The sequence below is a fragment of the Mauremys mutica genome, chromosome 9 (genome assembly GCF_020497125.1).
Source record: "Mauremys mutica isolate MM-2020 ecotype Southern chromosome 9, ASM2049712v1, whole genome shotgun sequence".
Classification (NCBI taxonomy): Eukaryota; Metazoa; Chordata; order Testudines; family Geoemydidae; genus Mauremys; species Mauremys mutica.
This window is the reverse complement of record NC_059080.1, coordinates 21,850,265-21,876,954: the sequence shown is the minus strand read 5'-3', so window position 1 is coordinate 21,876,954 and position 26,690 is coordinate 21,850,265. Positions and strand designations below refer to the sequence as shown.

At 45.7% G+C, this 26,690-nt stretch overlaps 1 protein-coding gene and 1 long non-coding RNA gene across 5 annotated transcripts in view; one reads left to right on the top strand and one right to left on the bottom strand.

The window, feature by feature from the left end:
- The window catches only part of LOC123376944, a 50,832-nt gene extending 34,600 nt beyond the window's left edge, over positions 1-16,232 (bottom strand). The window contains exons 1-2 of the long non-coding RNA XR_006582004.1: positions 16,097-16,232; positions 31-149 (exon numbers count right to left, since the gene is read on the bottom strand). This is a non-coding gene — a long non-coding RNA (uncharacterized LOC123376944). The remainder of the gene's footprint in view (positions 1-30; positions 150-16,096) is intronic.
- Positions 16,096-26,690, top strand: part of AMER1 (APC membrane recruitment protein 1) — a 28,259-nt gene continuing 17,664 nt past the window's right edge. The window contains exon 1 of one of the 4 annotated variants that reach the window (XM_045029224.1): positions 16,096-16,140. The gene's annotated coding sequence lies outside the window, so the exon portion shown is untranslated. Of the gene's footprint in view, positions 16,141-16,423; positions 16,526-16,663; positions 16,733-17,020; positions 17,065-26,690 lie in introns of those variants that run through there. The other 3 variants (XM_045029223.1, XM_045029225.1, XM_045029226.1) reach the window with 3 other exon arrangements.

Genomic DNA, 26,690 nt, shown 5'->3' with positions numbered 1-26,690 from the left:
GTATCCCAAACCTCACTGTTAATTACATACCGGCTAAGATAGACACAACGGAAAGCTCTCAAGACACTGTGTAACTGCAAGAGTGGTTTATGATGCCATCAGATCCTCAGGATGTATAGCAGCTCTCTTCAGTTTCCCTGAGTTGTTTTCTGTAAGATATAAACAAACTTCACTTGCTCCTCGTCTTTACTGAAATATTATGCAAAATGTCCCTCTGGTGTGGACTTCAGTAAGATTATATTTGTTTGCAAAACACAGACAGGAACAGAACAAAGTTTTGCATTATTTATAGGCTTACAATCTAATTGTTATTTCAAGGGTTATGGAATCTATTACTCAACATCTATTAGGCTGTGAAAGGATCTCCGAGGGGAAACAATAAGAACCTCCTAGCTAGGCATATTTAAAATTAGACTGGACACAAAAAACAACAACTAGAAAATATACTGCAAGGAACAATTGTGTGTTGTCCGGGATATGGGCTGGATGGTCTAATAGGCCTTGCCCATTTTTAGATTTTATGAAGCAGTCTGTTGTTGAGTAGTGAGGTAATGACTTAAGATATAACTTATTCACCTTGTTACTGGCTTCAGTTTGTTTCTACACTGAAGTCCTGGTCTTAAATACTGTGGCATTTGCCATTTGTTTTCTTTGCACACTGTAAACCAATCCCAGCCGTGCCATCATAAAGAGCCACTAAAATAGATGAGTGCATATTCCGTACTCTGTTAATACCAATTGCTGCCAGTGCAGGAGGAGAAACCCAGCAGCAGTATCTTTCAACTTGCTGGTAAGGCCAAACAAATTCCTACTGAAGCCTGGTCTACACTAGGCGTTTAAATCGGTTTTAGGAGCGTAAAACCGATTTAACGCCACAACCGTCCACACTAGGAGGCACCTTATATCGATTTTAATGGCTCTTTAAATCGGTTTCTGTACTCCTCCCCAACGAGAGGAGTAGCGCTAATATCGGGATTAACATATCGGAATAGGGTTAGTGTGGCCGCAAATCGACGGTATTGGCCTCCGGGCGGTATCCCACAGTGCACCACTGACCGCTCTGGACAGCATTCTGAACTCGGATGCACTGGCCAGATAGACAGGAAAAGCCCCGTGAACTTTTGAAATTCATTTCCTGCTTCCCCAGCGTCGAGAGCTCATCAGCACAGGTGACCACGCACAGCTCATCAGCACAGGTAACAATGCAGTCTCCGGAGAATCGAAAAAGAGCCCCAGCATGGACTGCACGGGAGGTACTGGATCTGATCGCTATATGGGGAGAGGATTCAGTGCTAACAGAACTGCGTTCCAAAAGACGAAATGAAAAAGTATTTGAAAGAATTTCTAAGGCTATGACGGATAAAGGCCACAGCAGGGACTCAGTGCAGTGCAGAGTGAAAGTTAAAGAGCTCAGACAAGCCTACCAGAAAACCAAAGAAGCAAACGGAAGGTCCGGGGCAGGTCGAAAAACATGCCGCTTCTATGCTGAGCTGCATGCAATTTTAGGGGGCTGCGCCACAAGTACCCCACCCCTGACCGTGGATTCCGAGGTGGGGGTTGTAATCTCTGCCATGGCTGAGGATTATGCAGACGGGGAAGATGAAGATGAAGAAGAGGAGGACGACCTAGCAGAGAGCACACAGCACTCCGTGAGCCCCAGCAGCCAGGAGCTTTTTATCACCCTGACGGACGTACCCTCCTCCCAGCTCCCCTCACAAGCAACTATCCCAGACAATGACGCCATGGAAGGGAGCTCTGGTGAGTGTACCTTTGTAAATAGCAAACATTGTTTTTTAAGCAAGCGTTTTTTAATGATTGATTTGCCCTGAGGACTTGGGATGCATTCGCAGACAGTATAGTTACTTAGAAAAGTTTGTTAACATGTCCGGGGATTGAGAGGAAATCCTCCAGGGACATCTCGATGAAGCGCTCCTGTAGGTACTCCAGAAGCCTTTGCAGAAGGTTTCTGGGCAAGGCAGCCTTGTTCCGCCCACCATGGTAGGACACTTTACCACGCCATGCATGTAGCAAGTAATCAGGTATCATTGCGTGGCAAAGCATAGCAGCGTATGGTCCCGGTGACTGCTGGCATTCAAGAAGCATCCGTTCTTTATCTTGTTGTGTTATCCTCAGCAAAGTGATATCGTTCAGGATAACCTGGTTAAAAATCAGGAATTTAAGTAAGGGGGGTGGCCATTTTTCTAATGGGTTCGTGGACTGCAGCAGCTTAAAAAAAAACCTTTCCTGCACGTAGCGAAGCGGGGGGAGGGGAGGGGAGGAGTGAAATGCCGATGATCTTTTTTGTGTTTGGTCACTGGCGATCTTCCCCAAGCTACCAGCCACGCAGTGGGTGGGGGGGTGGGAAGGTTGTTGATTAGCAGGGAGCTAGCGTGGTATTAGCCATGCGTTGGGGGGAGGGGTAAATCACTACAGAAGCCGAAAGACAGTGGCTTACCATGACCGCATGCAAGCTGAATTCTGATGCCTGGACCTGTGTCTGTGAGATCTGTAACTCCAGAGCTGCAAGCACTCACTATTAAGATGAAAAATGCGACCTTGTAGGGAAATCACATGTGCTAGGTGAATAGTGCTGTTCACTGTGAAAGAGTATAACCATTGTTCTGTAAAATGTATCTTTCTAAATATTTATCTCCCTCATGCAGCTGCAAATTTTTCAACCATCCCTCCTCCATCCCAAAGGCTAGCACAGATAAGGCGGAGGAAAAAGAAGACACGAGATGAGATGTTCTCGGATATTATGGAAGTTACACGCAATGAAAGAGCTCATCTGAATGAGTGGAAGGACGTGGTATCAAATTACAGGAAAGAGGCCAGTGAACGTGAGGACAGGAGGGATGAACATGAGGACAGGAGGGACAACCGAGATGAGAGGTGGCGGCAGGAAGATCAGCGGTGGCGGGATGCAACTCTGGGCTGCTGCGTGATCAAACTGACGTGCTCCGGCGTCTGGTGGAGCTTCAGGAACGGCAGCAGGATCACAGAGTGCCGCTGCAGCCCCTGTGTAACCACCCTCAACCCTCACCATGTTCCATATCCTCCTCACCCAGACGTGTAAGAACGCGTGGGGGGAGGCTCCGTGCACCCGCCCACTCCACCCCCGTGGACAGCCCAACCAGAAGGCTGTCGTTAATGTGAAATTTTTTTAATGGCCTTCTCCATCCTTCCTATCCTCCTCCCAAACCACACCCTTTCTTCTCTCCCTCTTTTTATAATGAATTAATAAAGAATTGATGATTTTTAAACGAGAGTGACTTTATTTGCATAAGTAAGCTGTACTCAAACGGGGAGGGAGAGTTGCTTACAGGGAATGAGTCAATCAAGGGGGGTGGGTGTTCATCAACAAACACAGCAGTCACACTGTACCCTGGCCATTGATGAAGCTCGTTTTCAAAGCTTCTCTGATGCGCACCGCTTCCTGGTGTGCTCTTCTAATCTCCCTGGTGTCTGGCTGCGCGTAATCAGCGGCCAGGTGATTTGCCTCAGCCTCCCACCCCGCCATAAAGGGCTCCCCCTTACTCTCACAGAGATTGTGGAGAATACAGCAAGCAGCAATAACATAGGGGACATTGGTTTGGCTGAGGTCTGAGCGAGTCAGTAATGTGCGCCAGCGCGCCTTTAAACGGCCAAATCCACCACCATTCTGCACTTGCTCAGCCTGTAATTGAACAGATCCTGACCACTGTCCAGGCTGCCTGTGTATGGCTTCATGAGCCATGGCATCAAGGGGTAGGCTGGGTCCCCCAGGATAACGACAGGCATTTCAACATCCCCAACTGTTATTTTCTGGTCTGGGAAGTAATTCCCTTGCTGCAGCCGTTTAAACAGAGTAGTGCTTCTGAATACGCGAGCGTCATGAACCCTCCCTGGCCATCCCACATGGATGTTTGTGAAACGTCCCTTGTGATCCACCAGTGCTTGCAGCACCATTGAAAAGTACCCCTTCCGGTTTACGTACTGGGTGCCCTGGTGCTGCGGTGCCAAGATAGGGATATGGGTTCCATCTATCGCCCCCCCACAGTTAGGGAATCCCAGTGCAGCAAAGCCATCCACTATGGCCTGCACGTTTCCCAGAGTCACAACCTTTCGTAGCAGCAGCTTAGTGATTGCTTTGGCTACTTGCATCACAGCAGCCCCCACAGTAGATTTTCCAACTCCAAATTGATTCCCGACTGACCGGTAGCTGTCTGGCGTTGCAAGCTTCCACAGGGCTATCGCCACTTGCTTCTCTACTGTGAGGGCTGCTCTCATCTTGGTATTATGGCGTTTCAGGGCAGGGGCAAGCAAGTCACAAAGTTCCATGAAAGTGCCCTTACGCATGCGAAAGTTTCGCAGCCACTGGGAATCGTCCCACACCTGCAACACAATGCGGTCCCACCAGTCAGTGCTTGTTTCCCGGGCCCAAAATCGGCGTTCAATGGATAAAATCTGCCCCATTACCATCAGGATCTGCAAAGCGCAGGGGCCCGCGGTTTGAGAGAATTCTGTGTCTACGTCCTCATCACTGTCATCGCCGCGCTGCCGTATCCGCCTCCTCCTCGACTCTGTTCGAAGGTCCTTGTTCAGCATATACTGCACGAGAGTGCGCGAGGTGTTTAAAACATCCACGATTGTGGTATTGAGCTGAGCAGGGTCCATGCTTGCTGTGCTATGGCGTCTGCACAGTTCACCAAGCAAAAAAGGCGCGAAACGGTTGTCTGCTGCTTTCAGGGAGGGAGGGGTGAGGCTGTACCCAGAACCACCCGCGAAAATGATTTTTGCCCCATCAGGCACTGGGATCTCAACCCGGAAATGCCAAGGGGCGGGGGAGGCTGCGGGAACTATGGGATAGCTATGGGATAGCTACCCACAGTGCAACGCTCCCGAAATCGACGCTAGCCTCGGACCGTGGACGCACACCACCGATTTAATGTGTTTAGTGTGGCCGCGCGCAATCGATTTTATACAATCTGTTTTACTAAACCGGTTTATGTAAATTCGGAATAATCCCGTAGTGTAGACGTACCCAGAGACGTGTTTCTTGGCAGCCTGCTGGTGGCAGGAGGTAACACTGTCACACTGTGCTCACAAACTGCATGGTGATCCTTTTGTGATGCTAAGTCTTCTGATAGGCTTGGTGATATATTGGTGTCATTGAGGGCAATAATGCTATTCAGACTGTGAATTGAGTTATCTCAGTCTGAGTGTATATACCTACTGATGTCCTGGGAAGATTAATTTTACGGTGGGGATTTTTAAACTTGTGGTCACTTTGTAATTAAATGGTTAGTAGCACATACTAGCAATTGCCCATTCTTCTCAATGCCCTAGGGTGGATCGTCCCTGATGCGTCTGCAGATCAAGACCCATTTCACCTGTATAGAAGCTCCTATCTGGTCTTGCACTTTGTTCTATCTCCTCAACTCCATAGGGTGTCCCAGCACAAGATAATCCTGACCTTGTCAGTATTACTTTGTGGGGTCTGAACCAGTGTCCAGTGACAGCTCTTTCTCCTGATGAAGGTGGTGGTGGTGGTTTCAGGAGCAGTGGTCAGTAAGGAAAAAAAAAGAAAGTTGTTGGTTGGGAGGTTAGCGAGGAAGCACAGGCCCTCAGTAGATGGTAAGAGACCTGTGGCCTTAAAGGGTCAAACCCCTGCTTATGTCCATGGGGAGAAGGGAGTCCAATCCCACTTATAGGACAATTTTAAGAAAACTTTGCTAGTAGGAACTCATTGCATTTCCTTTCTCACATCCAGGATTTTCTTGCATAGGAGACAGTAGACCCTTAGCAATAATATTTGAGGTAGCCAGGTAGTTTGAAGATTAGGGCCTTGCAAGATGGAAGTTAGGAGCCTATATACTTTTTAGAAGCGGGGACTGAGAGTACCTTGTTGTGTTTTGCTATCTCCGGGACAATGCTACAGGTGAGGAGATAGAAGGAAGTAGTTTGCAATCACATGCTGCACATCAGGTACTTGCATAGTCAATACTCAACCTAGCATCATGCTAGGTGGCTGTGTTTTGTCCCTTTTTTGCACTGAAATAAGCATCAGCAAACACGGAGAGTCAGATCCTTAGTGTACAGTAACGCCTCACTTAACATTGTAGTTATGTTCCTGAAAAATGCGACTTTAAGTGAAACGATGTTAAGTGAATCCAGTTTCCCCATAAGAATTAGTGTAAATGGGGGGGGGGGGGGGTTAGGTTCCAGGGATATTTTTTTTCACCAGACAAAATACTATATATTATATAGATATACTAACAGTATATGTTTTAAACAAACAATTTAATACTGTTCACAGCTATGATGATTGTGAAGCTTGGTTGAGGTGGTGAAGTCAGAGGGTGGAAGAGGGAGGGATATTTCCCAGGGAATGCCTTACTGCTAAATGATGAACCAGCACTTGTCTGAGCCCTCAAGAGTTAACACATGGTTGTTAATGTAGCCTCTCACACAAGGCAGCACAAACACAAGGGAGGGGAGACAGCATAGCAGACAGAAACAGACACACACCTTGTGTGTGTGAGAGAGAGAGATGCACACTGCCCCTTTAAGTAAGCTGACCCACTCTTAAGTGTATTATCTTTTTAAGTGGATCAGGAAGTTGAGACAGCAGCAGCTGCCCCAAGCTTTCTCTGTCTCTCTCCGACCATGTCCCCTCCCTGCTCTATATGGAGAAGGGGTAAGTGGGGTGCAGGAGCAGAGGGGAGAAGGACACCCTGACATTAGCCCCCTTCTTCTCCCCCTGCAAGCAGGAGTCTCTGGGAGCAGCTCCAAGGCAGAGGGCAGGAGCAGCACATGGCAGTGGGGGAGGGACAGTTGAACTACCGATTGGTAGTCTGCTGGGCGGCTGCTGCACAGGGAACTTAGGGGAGCAGGGAGGTGATAGGGGGGCTGCCGGTCCACCCTGGTTCCAAGCCCCCACCAGCTAGCTGCAACGGGCTGCTCTTCCTGCAAGCAGTGGACAAAGCAGGCGGCTGCCAAAGGACGTTATAAGGGAGCATTGCACAACTTTAAATGAGCATGTTCCCTAATTGATAGGCAACATAACAATGAAACAATGTTAACCGGGACAACTTGAAGTGAGGAGTTACTGTACGTCAGCGTTGCTCTGTTGACTACCATGGGCCAATTTACAGCAGCTGAGGATCTAGTGCTCTGATTTCCTTCAGACTTTTGTTGGCCCTCAGATTGTACAGTGACAGGCAAAGTATAAAACCCCAGAAAGTATTCTAGCCCCTCTGGTCTATGTGAGCAGAACTTTCCAAAGAAAAAATTTTGAGCTGAAATTTTCCATGTTTAGTCTTAGCCAAAAGTGAATTTGGTTGGGGAGTTTGAGTAAATTATTTTGAATTGTATGTGTGTGAATAAAATAGCCTTTTTCTGCTGCAAAGACATTAAGTTTTTTTTTTAAAAGTTGCATGGACATAACTCAAAAATTGCTGAACTTTACAAGTTGGGACCTTCTAGGTTTCTAAGTCACCACTAAAGGTTGGTCTCTAGGCTCATGAAAACAAATAGAAGAGCTGTAAAATCAGCTTTATGCACAAGTAGTAAAATTTACATTAAATATAGAGTTACAAATAATTGAAACTAATAATAACAATAACAGTATTATAACAATACCGGAGAGACTGTGGCCCAGTGGACAGACACTGGCAGGTACTGAGCAGACCTGGATCCTGTCCTCAGATTTGCCAGTGGCCTGCTGGGTGGCCTTGAACAAGTCATTCCATTGCTATGTGCCTCCATTTCCCCATCTGTACAAATGGGGATAATGATACTTACCACCTTGGTAAAGCACTTTGAGATCCACTGATGAAAAGTGCTATAAAAGATCCAGGTGTTATATTACTATTATACTATATGAAACTAAGGAATCATTTAAATGCATACTGTGGGGCTTAGATAACACCTTGACAGGCATGATAGCAATACCATAGGTAGATAGATTAGATCATATTGATGTTAATACAACCAGTAGTTTCATGAGCATGGTTTTGTGTTACATTTTCACTAGGGAGACCCACGCAGTCTCAGCTGTGCAAGTGTGAAGCTGTAGAGTGAAATCAGTAAAAAACATGATGTCTTAATCTTCTTTTTAAAAATTAAATAGGGAAATCAAATACTAAATGTTACTCCAAGCAAAGTGGAGGGCAAGTTGCATCTCCAGGAGGGTCTCTTTCCTGTGATTGGATTGAGCCAATTTAATATTTTATCTTCCATCCTTGTGTGCAAATTTCTGATTCATGCTTCTCATGTCTATGCCCAGCCTCCAGCTCATTTATGAAGTTTCAGCAGCTCTCAGACACTCTCTGTCCACACACCGACTCATTTACTTGCTTATTGCCTCCATTGCATCCCCCAGATCTTTCCCACACTCCCTCTCCTTGTCCCCGCCGCCTCTACGCACCTTTGATTACACCTGTGGAAATTAGAATGATTAGGTGGGTTTGCAACAAATGAGAGTAATGCAAATAAAATAGCCTTAAAGTTACCATAATGAACATAAATCTTTATAACTTGGAAAAAAGACTTAGTCAAAAAGCTGATGGCAAATGACCTCTCAGTGACATCTTCCAACCATGATCTGTACTTGTCCATAATAGATTGGCTTGTTTTTTTGCAAACGAACAACATTCACTTTAAAATGATTTATTGTAAATAAACATTTCCTTTCCTATGTTACTAATAGCAGAGTAGATTATTAAAATGGAAAAAATCTAAGGACTGCAGCTAGCATATTTTCATCATTTGTGCATCTCTTTACTTTTTCTCTCAGCTTTGACAGGAAAAATCAGTGAAGTCTGTTTCATTTCTTGGTGCTGTGATAATCTGGATTGATGACCACTGTGAAGGAGTTTGTATTTGTAAAACTGCACTCTCAATTGGCTCAAAACAATCAAATAAAGATTTCTTTTGATCTTAGCTTTTGTGAAAAGCCTGCTAGGACTAAGTTGGCGGTGACAGTTTGTATCCTTTTAACATCCTCCACATCATTTTTTTCCAGGGAAAATATGACAGAGCATTTATTTTAATGACTAAAAAGCTCTAAGGAAGTGGGTGGAACATTTTACAGGTCTGGTAAGCGGAACTGGATGATTTGAACCTGGAAAAATCAATCCGTGATGTATTATTGGTTGAGAAAGGGTGTTTTGTTTTGCTACTTAAGGGTTAATAATAATACATTTTATTTATAAAGGGCTCCCTCACTGCAAAGGGACTCAGGGTCTGGTATGGCAACACGTAACAAATGATGAAGACATAAAGTACAATAGCAATGAGAAGTCAGCAGCTTGGTAAATATCCTTTTGATGAGTGGAGTTTGGATAGTTTGGGGACCTTGCCAGCAGGTTTTGAAATTTCTATTCTTGAGCACAAACATCAAAACCAGCTGGAGCACAATGGAACTAAGCCTACAAATAACCACTCAGCAAAAATGGCTGTAAATGCTTTGATTCGATCAGAGTCCTTTGGTGTTACCCAACTAAAACCACTAGGTGGCCTTCCAAAGCTAATCAAGAACAATTTTCTCTTGTCCCTCTATCTTGCTGACTTGTTCCCGAGCTAGTTTGTGATTCTGGAGTATTGGAACAAACTACTGAACTCTATGAAAATGAAGGTCCCGGAATCATAAAACCAACATGATTGTACAACTAAAGGAGGAGGAGAAGTGATGTTCAGCTGGGCAGAACTAAGCCCAGAACTGCGTTAAGATTACTAACCCGGGAATTTGAGCTGTAATTCAGCTTCAGCAGGAAAACACTAAATTATAAACAGTTAATCTACCGAACATAATGGAAACTATGGTTATGAAGCAAATGATTATCTTAAAACAGTAATAGGTGGAGGCAGGTAAAATAGGCATGGTTAATGGAAAATAGTATGATTTCAAATCATTTATTCAAATCTTTCTTAGTTCTGAGTCGTGTCTCCTACTTTAAAGGAGAACATAACAATACAATCTTTCCCACTAATGTGACTAGCTATGCAAAGCAACCCCCTCATTACTATTTACATTTTCATTAAAAGCTAAGAAACAGGCTGCATTTTTGTACATTTTTAGTTGGGGTTCATGAGTGATTTTTGCCCCATTAATGTGTATTTTATTTTTGTATTTATGTTGATTTAATTGTATCTCACATTTATTTCAGGTACTTGTATGGCTCCCATCGCCATAGTGTCTGAGCATCTCTCAGGTCTTGTCTTAACTGATAACAAAAGGTACGTTTTTATCTCAGGGTAACTAATACACATGAACTATCCCGAGGTGAAAACCCAGTGAAAACAAGGCATATTAGTTTTACCACAAGGTAAACTAGTCGGCATCAGCACCATACCACTGCCTTACCTAATACATTTTGGGACCTCCACTGTGTTTTTACCACACACATTAATTATGGAGGCAAAAAAAATCCCCTCTTTCCAGCAGTGAAGACAAGGCCACTGTCAGCACTTTTGTGAGGAAGGGAAATAGGAAAATCCCATTTTACAAATGGGAAATTAAGGCACAGAGAACAAATGACTTGCCAAAGGTCACATGGGAAGTCTGTGGCAGGGCAGGGAATTGACTCCAGATCTGCCCAGGTTACACCCTAACCACTGGACCATCCATCCTCTCCAAAGAATGACTATTGTGGATTGGTGACATGCCTCTCAAATGTCCCTCATTTTGGTCCCAAAGCTACCTACAGTCCATATAAAATTTGATTTTTGTTGTTGAAAATTATTTATTTCAGAAAAAGAGAATCATGACAGTGAAGTTATGAAAGTGTTATTTACACCGAGGGAAGGTGTCACTGTATTTTACATTTCTTGCAAACATAATTTGCTGTGTCCTTCATTCTGAGTTTTTGTCATGTGTCATATTCACATTTGGGCCTTGGCTGGTGGAGTGGACAACAACAGTATGTAAGAAGTTGTACAGCCACTGCCTGTGCTGTATAGCTCTTGTGGATAAACAGAGAGCTTCATTCCTACGTAGCCACAAGAGCTATACAGCACAGGCAACAGCCATTCAAAATTCTCACACCCTGCCCTGACAATGTGCCTGAGCCATGACTTGAAGGGACCACTTCTAGGGTTGGGAGCGGAGTTCAGTATCCATGGAACGTTCAGTATTTGACCTGTCTACTGAGACTGTCAACAAGGAAGACAACTCATTCTAATTGTGATGTGTCACTTGTCCACAAAGAACTGGGTTTAGACTCACTAACTCATTGCACATACATCCCTGAAGAGCTGTCAGATGGCTATAGTGTTGCCAACCTCATCTGTTCAAACTCATGAGTCGGGTCCTCCCGAATAATGATATTTTTAAAATAAGCTGATTTGAGTTTTTTGTTTGCTTTATGGTTTTTGAACCTTTAGGGTTCATGTTTTCAAGTGTTGCTTTGCAACTGTAAGAGCTAGAGACAACCTATTTTGCTTCTTTTTCTTTTAAATGAAAGCTGAGAGCATAGGCTCCGACTTCCCCTCTGCCCAGTGGGTGCTTGCCCAGTGGGTGCTCGCCCACCCCCCGGCCCTGCCCCTGCACCGCCCTTGCCCCACCCCCTTTCCACCCCCTTCCCCCAAGTCCCTGCCCCGCCCTGCCTCTTCTCTGCCTCCTCCCCTGAGCATGCTGCGTGCCCTCTCCTCCCACTCTCTCCGAGAAAGTCCTAAGTGCCACCAAACAGCTGTTAGGTGGTGGGCGGGAAGCACTGGGACGGAGGGGGAGAAGTGGGGATGCGGAGTGCTCGGGGGAGGAGGAGGAGGAGGAGGGAGTGGGGGCAGGGGGAGCTTGGCTGCTGGTGGGTGCAGAGCACCCACTAACTTTTCCCCAGGGATGCTCCAGCCCCACAGCACCCACGGAGTCAGCGCCTATGGCTGAGAGTCTCACATAATCACTTGAATCCAGGAGCTGGGCCTTTCAGAAAAACACCAAATATTGCCAGTCTCCTGGTAAAGTCACAAGAGCTGGCAATACTGGAAACAATTTTGTACAAAACTGACACATTTGTGCAAGGAAAGGCATGAAAGCACCTTGGAAGACTTTTCAGTATCAGGGTGATACAAAATATACCTCTTATATTAGAATCTGGATTTAACTAGGAGTGGACCATAGGCATGGAGATTCAGGTGCCTGCAATGCTCCCAGTTCAGATTTAAAGTAAAATGTGCATAGGGGTATAACAGGAGTGACTCTGCACTCTGTCCCCCTGTTGCTTTGGTCATGCATGTTTAACCACTTGAGAATCATGTCTTGAATCTTCTCTTTCAAAGGAGGCAGGAATCACTATTCTGAAGTCCTCCGACTCCGAACCTTGTGCATCATAGGCCCCATCAAAGTTATAAGGGGTGAGGATTGTTCTGTAATCACAAAAGCTGGAAATGGAAAAAGCCTGACAGGTTCCACCAAGTTCTTACCTCAGTGTCCAAAGTTGGATTGTCCCCTGTGTTTCCCAGTGCAGTTTTAAACATCCCAAGGGATGAGGCTGCTACCATATTCCTGGGGAAACTATTCTATGTTCAGACCTCACTTCCAGAGGTCAGGTAGGTCACCAGTTGAACATGAGCTCCCAATGCCATGTTGTAGCTAAGAGAGCTAACAGAGCCTTAGATGTATAAACGGGAATATCAAGTAGTGGGGAGGTGGTATTTCCTCTTTATACGGCATCAGTGAGACCATTATTAGAATACTGTATCAAGTTCTGGAGCCCACGTTTCCAAAAGGATGTTGAAAAATTGCAAAGGGTTCAAAAAAGAGTTACACTAGTGATTCAAGGTCAGGGAAACATGGGCGGAGTGAGAAAGTTAAGAATCTCAATCTATTTAGCTTCTCCAAAAGAAGGTTAAAAAGTGGCTTGATCACAGTCTACAAGTACCAACATGAGGAAGAGATTTCTAATAGCAGACAGTTATTTACTATTGCAGAAAAAGGCATAACAAGGTCCACTAATTGGACGCTGAAGCCAGACAAATTCAGGCTAGAAATAAGGGGCAGTTTTTTATAGTGATTGTAATTAACCACTGGAAAAACTTACCTAGGGACAGGGTGGAGTCTCCATTACTTAAAGACTTTACATCAAGATGGAACATCTTTCTAAAAGATATGCTCTAGCTCAAACAGTGTAACACATGGGCTTCATGCATGCATTACACAGGAATTCAGAAGAGATCATAATTTTTTTTGCCTTAAAAATCTATGACATCTATTAATCTAAACATATTGTCAAGTATCTTCAGCATTAAAAGCACAACCCTTCTACAATGTTTAACTGTAGCAGGCTATTATAGTTGGCTGTGTGAATGATTATAGGGGGATATGGTAATGTGCGGTAAACCAGTGTACTATATGCTCCCCTGGGTGGCTAGCCTCAGACTTCTACACATCAGGGTGATGTATAGAATAAGGTGTTATTCCTCCTTCCCAACTGGCAGGGGCTTGTGTCTTTGGTGCTGAAGGTTCTGGGTTCGCTCACCAATGACAAGCAAGGTATCTGTGGCCTGGTCTACACTACGGGCTTGGCTACACTTGAAAGTTGCAGCGCTGGGAGTTACAGCGCTGGTCATGCAGCTGTGCAGGGCCAGCGCTGGTTTATGGCCACACTCACAGCTACCAGCGCTGGTGTGTGGCCACATTTGCAGCATTTACAGCGCTGTTGGGAGTGCTGCATTATGGGCAGCTATCCCAGCATTCAAGTGGCAACAACGTGCTTTTCAAAAGAGGGGGGTGGAGGGTGGTGTACTGTGACAGGGAGCGGGGAAGATAGAGAGAGTGGATTTTTGGAGCCAACACTGTATGTTAGCTTCCCTGGATTGAAAAATCACAAAATGTTTGTGAACCCTTAGTCTTAATTGCAAACAGCCTGCATCCAACGCTGTTTCTCTGTCAAGCAAACTGCTTGCCTCTCATTTGATCTTTCACAGCCAGGTACAGATAGCTCCTGTTTGCTGTGATCAGTGTTTGTTTTTTAGATAAGCAGTTCAACGGAGCTCCGATCGGAGTTCACAACAAAACAAAGAGAGGCTGCATAACAAAACAAAGGAAGTAATTTAGTTAAAAGCATTCTGGGATATCTCCTTATTCCCTGGAGGCCAATAAAAGCGCTGGTGTGTGTCCACACTTGATGAGCAGCGCTGGATCACCAGCGCTGCAATCGCTACACCCCAACCTGGCCAGGTGTACAGCCAGCGCTGCAGCCAGGGAGTTGCAGCGCTGGATGTGCCTTGCAGGTGTGGACGGTTACTAATTACAGTGCTGGAAAGCCTCTACCAGCGCTGCAACTTGCAAGTGTAGCCAAGCCCTCAGTGTTTATACCAAATTTAGCAGCGTTAAACCGAAGTAACCCTGCACCCGTCCACACAACGAAGCCCTTTATTTCGATATAAAGGGCTCTTAATATCGATATCTGTACTCCTCCCCAATGAGGGGAGTAGCGCTCAAATCGGTATTGCCATTTTGGATTAGGGTTAGTGTGGCCGCAATTAGATGGTATTGGCCTCTGGGAGCTATCCCACAGTGCACCACTGTGACCGCTCTGGACAGCAATCTGGAGTCGGATGCACTGGCCAGGTAGACAGGAAAAGCCCCATGAACTTTTGAATTTCATTTCCTGTTTGCCCAGCGTGGAGCGCTGATCAGCATGGACTGTACGGGAGATACTGGATCTGATTGCTTTATGGGGAGACAAATCTGTTCTATCAGAGCTCCGTTCCAGAAGACGAAATGCCAAAGCATTTGAAAAAATCTCCAGACAGAGGCCACAGCAGGGACTCAGCACAGTGCTGTGTGACAAGCGTAACAGAAAGCCAAAGAATCAAATGGACGGTCATGGAGGGAAGGAGGGGAGACTGAGGACTCCAGCTATCCCACAGTCCCCGCAGTCTCCGAAAAGCATTTGCATTCTTGGCTGAGCTCCCAATGCCTGAAGGGTCAAAAGCATTGTCCCGGGTGGTTCAGGGTATATGTTGTCAATTTACCCCTCTCCCCCTCCATGAAAGAAAAGAGAAAAAAATCGTTTCTCACCTTTTTTCAATGTCACCCGGTTTCTGTAAAATCGGAATAATCCTGTAGTGTAGACATACGCTGTAGATGGATGCAGTTACAATGAACTACTCTACGTCACTAACATGCTATATATTCGATAGCAAATCTTACATATTTGTTCAGATCCTGAAGTCAGCTGTTCATTGATCCCAGAAAGATAAATGGAACTCCATGCAGTATACTGTATGCATGTCTGTCAGAGGAAACTTCAAACCCAAGGTCCTATCTGCTTTGGATTATTATTTTTTTTATATATATTTTAGTAGTATCTGGAGGCATAAGTCAAGATCAAGGCCCCATTGTGCTAGGTTTTGTATTTGAAGACATGGCTCCTACACTAAAGAACATATAGTTGTGGGCCATGATCCTACAAACACTTATGTACATGCTTAACTTTACTACTGTGAGTAAATCAATAGTAAAGCATGTGTATGTTAAGTGTTGGGGCTTTGGACATTAAAGATCCCGGGAGGCAGATTTGTAAGAGGCAGGTTTGCTTTTGTGTTAAAAATAATAATATTTTGCATTTATATACAGCCTGCTTCATCCAAGGAATTCAAGCCACATTACAAACGTTAATTAATTAAACTGTACCAGTCATGTGAGGTAGATACTCTGGCAAATTGAGGTTACATGATTTGCCTAAAGTCACACCATAATCCCATGTGGTTGTGACAGAGTCAAGAACAGAATCTAGGTGTCCCAACTCCAGTTTTCCCTAACTAACCACTAGTGGACCCCATATCCTCTTTTGATCAAACTCTCCCTCCAGCGGCTGTACTCGCATTCCACCCCAGCAGTGGCAGTATTTCAGTGGTGCTCTGTGACTACAGCTTAAGAAGCACTTGGAGGTCTTTTGAAATGAAAAGCCCTTTAGATCACGGGCACCTAGGTTCTCCTGCTGACTCTCCCCCTAGATCCTGGTGGTGGGACAGTGGGCAAACACAGCGTGGGATGCTGCTGCTTTCAATCACACGGCACCGACCACCACACTCTCTGCTGGGCTTTAAAAGGGGTCCGCGGAAACACTCGCCTAGGGCAACTAATTCGCGCGACAGGAGAGAGAAATACCTGGATTTCGTTCATTAGCATCGAGCCCCATCACTTTGAGCGAGGTGCCTGTAGCCGGCTCCCTCTCTCCCTTCACCCCTCCCTGCCCCGGAACCGCGGTGACGGCCGAGCCAGCTGCCGGGGAGCTCGCTCCGCTGCTGAAGCGCAGCCCCGGGGGTGGGGGATCGGGAAGGGAAGTCGGGGCGGGGAGCCAGAGCTGGACTGGGCCGGGCCGGCCCCTCCTCAGCCGCGCGTCACTGGCTCTCCAGCCTGTCACTTGCACGGCGGCCCTGCCCCCGGCTGTCGTGCGGGGTGGGGCGGGCGGGAGGCCGAGGCTGCTCGGCGCCGGGGGAAGAGCGCGGACAATGCACAGGCTGGGAACTTCCTGCCGCCGCGGCGGTGGCGGCCGCGCTGCCCGGGGCAGAGGCGAGGGAGCCCGGCCGGCGCGCGGTAAGTGGGGCGCGCTCGCAGCACCAGCAGGAGGAGCCTGGGCTGCACCTTCCTCCCGCAGTCATGTCGCCGGGCTGCATGTGGCTGTGTCCGTCCGTCCCTCCCTCCCGGGGCGATGCACCGCGCGCTGCCCGTGCCCGTGGCCCTCACGCTCAGGTGTCCGAGCGGCGATTTGCTGGCTCCCTTTTGTGCGAGCGCGCGGCTAGGGTGAGCTGGGGCAGGCCCGGCGCGCTGTCTGCCGGGCCGGCTTGGGGGGCGTGCGGGAGGCTGCTTGGGGGGCAGCCCCACTGTGCAGGGGCTGCAGCGCCAGCTGGCTCAGGGATGCAGGGAGGGCTCCCCCATCCCCCCGCCTTGTAGGCCCGGAGCTGTGCAGCTTTGTTGTGGTTGATTTGTGGGAGCAGCTGGTGTCTCACACCCCTGCTGCCGCCTCTGCACCAGCACCGACACACGCCTGGGTACCTGGGTGCTTGTGTCTGCTCTGTTTATTTTCACGTGTAATCCCTCTTCCCGGGAGGGAATCAACAGACTCAGGGAGACAGGTGGGTGGTCTCTGCCTGTCCCCAGATAGCTCTGGCTTGGTGGGTATCTCTGCATGGTGTCATCAGAATAAGGAGTACGCACTGTTAATGTGAGAGATGGTTTATTGTCCTCTGCTGTGTAAACTTTGCATTTCTCAAGGGTTTCTATTGAAATAAAACCAGTGATGATCAGAGTTCTAGTTCCCTCTCCTGTCTCCCCTTCACTGCTCCTCCTCACGCGCAAGGCTCAAACCAGTTGACCCCTGAGTGCTCTAAATTGCTGGTATTTGATATGTAAGGGTGGAACACAGAAGCTTTGTGTCTTCAGCTACTGAGAAATCTAAATCACTGATGGCTTCTTGCTTCTCTAAACATCTACCTCCCAGTTTAACCTAGTAACAAGATTATCTTTCAGTTTGTCATTGTGTGAGTAGAAGTTATTTTCCTGAGGCTGGCTTACTAAAAATAATAAATTAAAATGCTTTACCTGTGGCATTAATTAAAACACACTCCCTTAAAGCAAATTAACTCCTTCACCGCTAATGCTGTTTGTTGTGTTTTGCTTAGCTTGGACCATGTGAAGTGATGTGGCTAGTTCTCATGCGCTAGCACAATGTTGCAAAATTTGACAAACCCCATAGGGAGATGTTTATGTGAACGTCAAACAAAAATGCATTTGAATTTTTTTTAAATAACTTGAATCATTTTTTGCCCCCAAAATTCCTGGTATTGCATGTAGGGGATGGATGGGAAGCTCTCTTAGACTTTGTAGGGGTTCTGAGAATCACATGAGCTGTTCTGACTTGTTATTGAAAAGGAGACTGTGTTTGAGGCTTTACTGGGACTGTTATTTCTTTCAATTTAATTGAGCCCATAGATACTGCACATCTTTGCTGGTCATCATCTGACCCAGCCATTCACAGAACCCCTTGTAAACAGAAGGCTGCTTGTGCAATACTTTCAACTTTTGCACTGAAGAGATTTGACTGTAAATGGCTTTGCTTGTCCTAACCCAAATTTCTTATTGCTCCCCTTTTAATGCCAAGGTGGAAGATTAGGGCAGGCAGAAGGCCTTGCTGAAAGTCAGGTGGGTAGGAAAAGACACTGCAATAAGTTTTGTTGTTGCAGTCAAACCTGCCATCAAACTTCTTTGGGACAAATCCCTCATCAGACCTCTCAGCTGGTGCTTCATACTGGCATACAACACTGAATTCAGACCCAAATAGCATTGAGTCCAGCAGAAACCCACTGTCCACAACAACAGATATATAGAACGTTTAAACAAATTGCATAGCAAAACCAGCGCATATTAACTGAATCTGGCATCCAGCTTCCCTTGTTTATCCTGTTTTTATACCTGATAGGTTACGGACTTAATCATATTCTTAAAGCCTGTCTGTCACTGTTTTAGCCTGAGTAAGCATTGAAATATTTAAGTCATTGGTATTTGAATTTCAGTTTATTATTAAAGGGACCCAAGTAGCACATTTCGGATCCAATCGTCCCCAGTGTTGGGTCTTTAGATCTGTGGTTTTGGTTGGAAACTTAACATTTTCTTGCTTTTATTGTAGTAATTATTTTCTGACTTTTTTCTTTGTGTAAATGAGTAAAACACTTGCCAGATATGAAGGGAAGGAGAGACAGTTGCCAGACTTAAGTTGGTCCCCTGCTTAATAGCAAAGAACACAAACAAAGCTGTACATACACGGTTTCAAATAGGGAGAGGCAGAGGAATGCATACGTAGGAGGAATCTGCTTTCTAATTCTGTAGCAGACTAATGGAGGCGCTGGGAGTTCTCCAGGAGGAGCTGTTATTTTTACACCCTGCTTGCAAAAATATTCAGTTTCTTTTAAAGTGCAACTTCTGTAGTAATTTGCTTACTATCTGTTCTTGTAGCTGTGATAATAATGAGCTAAGCATGCGTGAGGAGAACATCTGACTTATTCTTGGCTGAGCTGTTTCTTCAGATGTTTCTTTCATTCTTCCACGACTTTGTTCCATTGGTGCATGGATGTTCTCCTTTCACCTTCACCCAGGTGGTGGGTGTCATGGTAGACAGATAAAATCAGTTGCGGGGATGGACATCCTTTTTGGCCGCCTCTGAAAGTAAATAAAGTCAGTGCTTAGCTTGCTTTTCCCTCCACACCAGGTTTTTTTAACTCGCATTCCATCCCCTGAATGTGTTTCTCTTTCAGAGTAGCTCAGAGCTGGAGCAGGAATGTAGTTGATGGCCAGATCATGCCTGCTTCCCAACACGTCAGTGTCAGTTTGCTCCAATTCCATCTTTCTGATGCTCAAACACTGTGAAACATGAAATTGTTTGGTTTTTTTCTGAAAGGGGAGGGAGGAACTCTTAAGTGAGGAACAGAAGTTGGTGACAAAAGCAAATTTAGAGCTTGGAAAGTTGCTGGATTGACAACTGTGGTGATGGACTTCCTCTGTTTACACATTGGACACAATGGGAAGAAAGCTGTACTACAACCCAACCCAAGGATTTGCCTCCCGCTTGTAGCGCTTCCTCCTAGGGATTTGAGAGGAGTTCAGTTTCCCAGTTGATTCAATCTCTGGCCTCCCTGCTAGACTTGGTTTCATACAAAGATGCAGATAGTGATGGTGGCTTTTGATAGGAATGCCTGTTTCCTGGAAGTTGGACAGAAACTCACCAACTCAAGACATTCGCCATTGGTCACTACACCTGGGTTCTAACTATTTCCATCACAACCAAAATCTGGGCTGAACTGACGAACTAGAGTGAAAGGTTCTGTGTCCCACTCCTTAAGCCAGTGGTCCCCAACCTTTTTGTGACCAGTAGCACATTCATGTTTTCAGAAGAGTGTGGCGGGCGCCAACAATTTTTCAAGGCTTATTTTGTATTTGTACATTAAATAATACAAAAAAATCATATTTAATATTACATAATATGTGAATCAAGAGAGAAGCCAGAGAGAAGCTGCGAGGACAGAGAACACCTATGCTCGCAGCCCCGGAGTACTCTGTCCCCAGCAGGCGCGGGGGCCCAGATTCTCTCCCCTGCTGGGCACTAAGCGGGTCCCGCGCCTGCTGGGGACCGAGAACACCGGTGCCCACAGCCTGTAGCCCTGGAGCATTCTGTCCCTGGCAGACACGGGGCCACAGCTTCTCTCCCCTGCGGGGCACTAGGCAGGCCCCGCACCTGCCGGGAACAGAGAACACCGCGCCCGCAGCCTGAGTTCTCTGTCCCCAGCAGGCACAGGGCCACGGCCTCTCTCCCCTGCTGGGCACTAGGCGGGCACACATAAATGCCCTGGCGGGCGCCATGGTGCCCACAGGCACCACGTTGGGGACCACTGCCTTAAGCCATCCAGTCAATTCTTCCTGTCCCAGTGCAGCTTTATTTGTAACACACTCTGTGAGGTGGGGAAAACAGTACAGGTAAGTTTAGTGGACCTTCTTAAAGTGACCATGTATCTCAGTTTTAACTGGTTCTTCACAAGATGTCTTTGAGACACCTGTTATATCCCATTTTTATCAATCAAAATGCTTGTTTTTATAATGACAAAATGTCTGTCCAAAAAGTACACTTAGGGTTCTGGTGGGCAAGGTCTGGCTAACTACAATCGTAGTACTGCTGTGTAAGTGTACCACTATAGATTAAAGAAGTACACCCCCCCCATGTGGCCATAGTTATACCAGTGTAAAGGTGCCCTATCCAGGTAAAGCTTACTCCTGTAAGGAAAGCAGAATAAGCTGTATTAGTACACCTCTACCTCGATATAACACTGTCCTTGGGAGCCAAAAAAATCTTACCGCGTTATAGGTGAAACTGTGTTATGTTGAACTTGCTTTGATCTGCCGGAGCATGCAGCCCCGCCCCCCAGAGCACTGTTTTACCGCGTTATATCCAAATTCATGTTATATCGGGTTGCGTTATATCGAGGTAGCGGTGTATAAGGCACGTTTATACAGGTATAGTTCTGTCCACAGTAGAAGTTGTATTGGGATAACAATTTCAGTGATGATAATAATTATACTGGTATGAAACTTCAGTTTAGACCAGGCCTCAGTGCTGACACTTTTAAAACTTTCCTGGTGGATATTCTGTTATGGAAGGTCACTGTGACTGCAGCTTTCCAACAGGACACTCTTTAATTGTGTGATGCTTTCAGAGTTTTTGTTAACAAAGGTAATTTATGACAGCTTATTTTGGGACCATGGCAGCATATTTTAGAATTTTCATATCTGCTGGTATCAGCAACTACAATGTTTTTTTTTTCTAAAGCAGAATACTAATGTTATAAGTAGGTAAGTACTGTTCTCTACAAACTGCTGTTTGTTTGCCAGCAGTGTCAGCAAAACAGTGTGTAAAATGGAACTTGCACTTGTGACTTATGGTGGGGAGGGGTGACTTTTTTTTGATTCTCTCTGCAACAGAGTTATGTAGAGCACCAAACTGAATCTCCCACACCTCCTCCTCCATGTCCTATGCAATACACTAGCTTAAATTATTTGGCGTGAACTCCAGAAGTACATTACACTGACACCTCCTTTCCAACTTTGCCCCCCCCCCCCCCCCCCCGCCGCCTGTTACTACTTGTCACATCCCAGTGTAGTACAATCAGTCCAGTATACCCGTTTGTTTTGCCCCCAGTGTTTCTAGTGTGCTGCAGGCATTTGCACTGACGGTGCATAACAGGCTTTGTAGAAGTTTGGGATGTGGGGGCGGGAGATGAGTCTTTTGGCTTTCAGAAGAGGGTGCATTTCCTATATCTTTGTCCCTTATGTGGGGTGAAGGTCATTTAAAACAAAATTTGGGTAAAGGGGTTTAATTCCTCATTTTCACCACCTCCCCAAAAAACCTGGACTGCTAGTAGCAGTTCCACTAAATCCCACTCAGATATTTGGCAATGCACCCAGAGCAATAGAGGAACACAAATGTTTCTGCTAAAAGGCTCAGCAGTGAAATAGTTTACAATGTTAAAAACAATGAGGAGTCTGGTGGCACCTTAAAGACTAACAGATTTATTTGGGCATAAGCTTTCGTGGGTAAAAAACCCACTTCTCCACACATCTGAAGATTTTTTTTATCCATGAAAGCTTATGCCCAAATAAATCTGTTAGTCTTTAAGGTGCCACCAGACTCCTCATCGTTTTTGTGGATACAGACTAACACGGCTACCCCTCTGATACTTTTTACGATGTTGACATTTCCGTGTATCCTCATTAGGCTTCAGAGTAACATTCCAAATGGGAACGGTTCATGGCTCCTCAGACTACCGGTGCAGGCTGTTTGCAGGCCCAAGCAGATGTCACTGCATCAGATTACATCTGGAGCAACAGTTGTCTGTTTGTGGCTGCATAGTCATATTACTAAAAATAATACATTAAAATTCACGGCCATGGAAAAATGCATCACGGACCATGAAATCTGGTCTCCCCCTGTGAAATCTGGTCTTTTGTGTGCTGTTATCTTACACTATACGGACTTCACAGGGGAGACCAGCGTTTCTCAAATTGGGGGTCCTGACCCAAAAGGGAGTTGTGGGGGGTGTGTGTGTCAAGTTATTTTGGGGGAGGGGGGTCATGGTATTGCCACCCTTCTGCACTGCCTTCTGAGCTGGCTGGCTGGAGAGTAGTGGTTGCTGGTCTGGCACCCTGCTCTGAAGGCAGCACCCCGCCAGCAGCAGTGCAGAAGTAAGGGTGGCAGCTGCTGGGCAGCTGAAGGGTGGCAGCTCCTGACTGAGGGCCCAGCTCTGCAGGCAGCAGAGCAGAAGTAAGGGTGGCAATACCATCCCATGCCATCCTCACTTCTGTGCTGCTGCTGGCAGTGGCTCTGCCTTCAGAGCTGGGCTCCTGGCCAGCCCATACTGCGCTGAAGGCAGTGCTGCTGCCAGCAGCAGTGCAGAAGTAAGGGTAGCAGTGCTGCAACCCCCCTTCCCCGCCCAATAGCCTTGCGACACCCCCCCCCCCCCAAAACAACAAAACATCCTTTTTGAGTCAGGACCTAAGTTCCCTCTAAGCTGCACAGCTGAGTGGCCACCCAGCAGGCTCTCCAGTGCCATGCACTTTAGCTGTCCCTCCCCCCACTGGCGTGCTGCTCCTGCCCTCTGCCTTGGAGCTGCTCCCAGGAGCATCCTGCTTGCTGTGCTGAGGGGAGGGGGCGGGCGCTGATGTCAGGGTGTCTCTTTCCCCCAGCCCCTATATCCCATCTCCACAGGGCGGGGGGGGGGGGAGGAGACACAACAGGGCTCAGGACGGAGGGAGCTTGCTGACCATGAAATTGATTAAAATGGCCCGCGAATTTGGTAGGGCCCTACATATTTTATGCATAGGGACTGGGGAGATCTATTTTAGCAGCATAAGGCCTCGTCTACACATAGCTCCTTAACCAAAATAAATAGTTAAACTGTGAGAGTGTGTGTGGATTTATTTATTTTTTTTAAACGAACAGTTATACGAGTAGAACCTCTAGTGTGGATGCAATAATATCCGTATAACGGTGCTTATTCTGGTACAGCTTTTCTCTGTACAGTAGGCGAGTTGTACCTCTTTAACTATATATACACACTGTATAGTTAAAGTGGTGTAGACAAGGCTGTAGTAGAATTACCATTGGGCTATCTGGTGCTGTTATATTTGCTACATTCCAGACATTGTTGGTTCCTATTCATAGCTATAAATATCGTCTCAACTGTTTGTTTACCTTTGCTAAGCTGCTTGCAAAGAGAAACTACTGCTGTGTGAAACTACATTTTGAGTGAAACAATGCCTCTGATGATAACAGATAATCTGATAACACATTGTTTGCAATCTCTCTTGGAAGTTTTGCATGAGTTCTCTGCTGCTAACTGCCTAAATTTCCTCAGTGTTCCCACTAAGGAAACACCCAGCTCCTCACCAAGGCATAGAAAAAAATAGGAATTTAATTCTTGCATTCAAGTAAAACCCAAATGTTGCCTACGATGCCAGAACAATAAGTGCCTGAAAGAGCTGGGTTCTGTTTTAAATATTTGACTTGAACGCTAGGGTAGTTCCTAGTCTTTGTAAAGCTTTAAAGCCATGTGGGAAGCTTGCATTTAAAAATAATGACAAAGTAGGAGATATGTCACTGAGTGTTTTTATTTTTTTATTCCTAATTATATAGATTTTTGTTTTAAACAAACAGAACTGCCTGAGCACTAGCAGTAGCTGTGTTCCTGGCTCCGAGATCTGTACTCTCAGGATCTTCTGTATTCAATTCCTGACTCTGCTACCAAATCCCTCCCTCTGTGGCTTTCGTCAAGTCTCTTAATTCACCACCCCCCCTTTGTAATGTGAGAGTGGTGGTACTCTGCTGGCTGGCAGCTGTGAGAATTAATTGGTCGTGGTATGATTGTGAATCCTAGCTTATCCTAAACTCCCATTGGTTTCAGTGTGAGTCCCAAGTACAGTGGGAATGCAGGATCTGGCTCTGACAACTTAAAGCGCTGTCTACTGCACAGAATGACTCTGCATTTAGCCTCCAGTTTAACTTGTTTGCAGAGAAATAGCACAGGGTTAAACAAACTGTGGCAGCCTGGAGTAAATACCATGTGCATCCACTGATTAGTTTTCTTTGATTGACTGAAAACAATCTCTGATGCAACACAATGAAAAGATAGCAGCCAGTTTACTATCAGAGGTGTCAGTCCACGTGAAGCAGAGGGACTCAACAAGGTGATTACACATGGCTATTAATGGAATAAAATGTCCCTGAATCCAGCGGTGATATTTTCCCAAGTCTGTAGAATGCAGAATGGGGGAGTTTTTTGTTGTCTTTTAAACACCACGGCTAACAGAGTCAATGATGGATTTTCTTTAAACTTTTTTTGTCAAAACATTAAGGGGCCAGCATGATCCTCTGCAAATGATTTGGGCAAAAGTCATTCGCGTTTTGCCACCATACTTAGATGAAGGTGTGTAACTGTATAGAAAGATCCACTGACTATCAAGATTCTCTGCTGTAGTTAGGAGTGTCTGTATAATATCTTTCTCTTCTTGCCAGCATGATCAGAAAAATTTGTCTCACAGCCAAAAGCAAGGCCAGGCAGCATGCAATGTGAACACTGTTTTCCCCTGTCTATATAGATAAAGAAGGAAAGTTGCTAGAGCACTAGGAAGTTGTCAGTTGTGCAGGTACATGATTCTCTAACACAAGTCTTGGAATACATCTCCACTCTGCAGCATCATGTCTGTTTTTTAGTTTTTAAGCACTGTGGGTTAGGGCCTGTCTCTGACTGTAGTCTTGCCCACTGGGGCTGTGATCTTGTTTGGAGATTCTGGGTGTGTCTGTACAGGAAAAAAAACTTGGATAATTAGTACCCACCATTTACTGCAGACAGGACTTGGATGTTCTCCCATTGTGATATGTAAACCTGCCTTGTATAATGATGTAGACGAGGAGCTATTTTTTTTTTAAAACCATCTCATATACTGTTGCCATCAGTTCAGCTTCCCCAGTAGTAGCAATGGGTATTGCTACTGTAGACCGTGCTGCAGATAGCTGCTGATGTCCTAACCACTGGGTTGTATAACTGTATACTGGCGGAGCATGATGACATGTTTAAAATGCTGGTGGTTGACTGAGTTTATCCTGCTGAGAGCAGAAGGATGGCTAGGTCTCTGGCCTAGGACATGGGGAGACCTTGGGCAAGTCCCTTAGCCTTGCTGTGCCTCAGTTCCCCTTGTGTAAAATGGGGATAATAATGCTTCCCTACCTCAAGGGGTGTTCTGAGATTCCATACATTAAAGATTGTGAAGTGCTTTGAGATCTACTGAGGAAAAGCACTATGTTAGTAATAGGTGGTGGTGGTTATTCTAGGACAAACAAAATCTAGCCCCCCCCCCCCCCCAAAAAAAAGCCTAATGCTAATGCAGTCTCATCCCACCATGGCTTCTAACCTTGTTCGTTTTCTTAAGGATACTTTTTTGCCCCTGGCAACTATATTTCTGGTTTAGTCCTGTGGTTACAGAGTGGGTATACATTGTTAGCAGTGCTGCTTTTGAGCCAGGGTGAACTTTAAAATAAATATTTTCCTGTTTATTTTTTTAAAAAATTTTTTGTACTACATTTTTGCAGTGGAAGTGCTTTTTCAATAGTTTTTTTTTTCCCCCACTACTATGCCGTTTGCAACAACAGGCATCTCCCTGCTGTGGGACCAGCATTTGTGCTAACAGTATTGCCGACCCCAGTGATGCATTTTCAGGAGCGGGCGAAAAAAAGTGTGTTCTTCAGTCGAGTCAGCCTCGACGTGAAGAAAATTCCTAGTGAAGCTGGAGCTCGTCTTTAACTCAGCCTGCTCTAGGGGAGGCTCGGATTTACCTCGGCCTGCTAATCTGTGGGAAACTACAAACTGTCTTGTCTTCACTAGGAGGATTTTACTTTGTTTTAGTTAACCTGAGTTAACTAAACTCAAGTTGGAAACGCATCTTTTTAAGCCCAAGTGGTCAAAAAAACAAGAGACAGAACCAAAAGTAATAATGGGATTGGCTTAATAATGAGATTCGTCTTCTCTTTATAAAAAAAAAAAAAAGGGTGTGTGTGTGTGCTTTTTATTTGTCTTTTGAGCCTTAAGGGGTCTTTCAGGTCATCTTTCAAGATTTTTTTTCACAGCCATGAGGACTATGATCTCTCTCTTTATTTATATTTTAA